Source organism: Gracilinanus agilis, chromosome 4, assembly GCF_016433145.1.
Source record: "Gracilinanus agilis isolate LMUSP501 chromosome 4, AgileGrace, whole genome shotgun sequence".
Lineage (NCBI taxonomy): Eukaryota > Metazoa > Chordata > Mammalia > Didelphimorphia > Didelphidae > Gracilinanus > Gracilinanus agilis.
Genome location: NC_058133.1, coordinates 357,480,250 through 357,481,636, shown reverse-complemented (window position 1 = coordinate 357,481,636; position 1,387 = coordinate 357,480,250).

Here is a 1,387-nt window from a genome sequence, read left to right as displayed (position 1 = left end):
GTACTCTTTTCTCCCTTCAAATGTACTACCAGTTACAGAGATGAACTGAGACACCGACTGCCACCCTGCTATATGCTCTGCTTCCTTCTCTACCTCCTCTTCCCCTCATTTCAATAGCAGGGAGTAGGAGAAGAAAGCAGCACAGTCCTAAGGACCACTCTGTCTTTCCCAGGCTTCTCCCCATAAAACCAAGTAGGGAGTGAGACCTTTTACCCTGGCTCCCTCTGAGACTCAGAGCAAGCATTTTCCCCAGCTGCCTGGCTGGCAACTGTCCGGAGCTCTGGGCAACAGAGCTTGTTCTTAGCTCATCTCTGGGACACTGCTGATGATCTTTGCAAACAGAATACAAAGACTATAATGGAAACTTGATGGCTTGGGAAAGTTCTAGCCAGTGGTGTGACTGGCACTAGAATATGGCGGAGATGGGTGGGTCACTGGTTAGTTAGATGACTCTTCAGAGTTGCCACCCCATGACTAAAGATTACAGAGGTCCCCCACTGAACCTTCATCCTTCTCTCCAAAATCGCCCCACCCTACAATGACTGGAGAACACAGATTATACAAGACAAAGACAAAATATACGGATATAACAGTAACACCCCACATCCCTCCCCCACCCCAACCTCTATTCTTTCCTCATTTGTTTGGTTTTTTTCTTTGTTGGATCGTAGCTGATAACCCCTAGATCTCTGCCTCTGCTTTGGTCTCACCGCACTGTCACGTCCATGCCAATCTATAGACAGATAGGAGAGGCCCTTGGCTCATGACTGAGACAGGCCACGCGGACCTACAAACCTTTTACTTATTTTGATTTCGAATTCGGAGACACCTCCTTTTCAATGGCGGTTCCAGGTCCTCTGGCCCGGTGCTGAGCATTGGCGTTGAAATGATACATGGTGCAATGGCAGTCTTTTCTGCAGGTTTTGGCACAGGCTGGATCACGCAGCCCGTCTTGGGGAGCATCCGCAGAGCGTAGGCATGGTCCTCATCCGCGGGGTTATTAAGGTTTGGGTCTGTCTTATCACCCACCACGAGGGCCTCTTCCCCCATCAGCTTTTTGCCGGCCTCTCCGTCCATATGGAGGTTGGAAGCACAGTTGTTCTCCTTGACGGATTCCAATTCACTCACTGCTGGCTCCTCTGGTTGCTGTGACTTCTTCTGGGAGGCCGGGGCGGGAGGAGGTGGAGGTGGAGGAGGAGGTGGAGGTGGAGGAGGAGGAGGAGGAGGAGGAGGCAGTGGCAGTGGCGGAAGGAGAGGAGGAGGAGGCGCCAGAGCCAGCGGTTCGGGAGGCTGTTCCGAGCCCTTAGACCCCTCCGTGCTCTTTGTCCCGTTCACGATGACATTGCAAACCGCAGCACTGGTGGCTTCGAGTCCTGAAGGGCCTGAG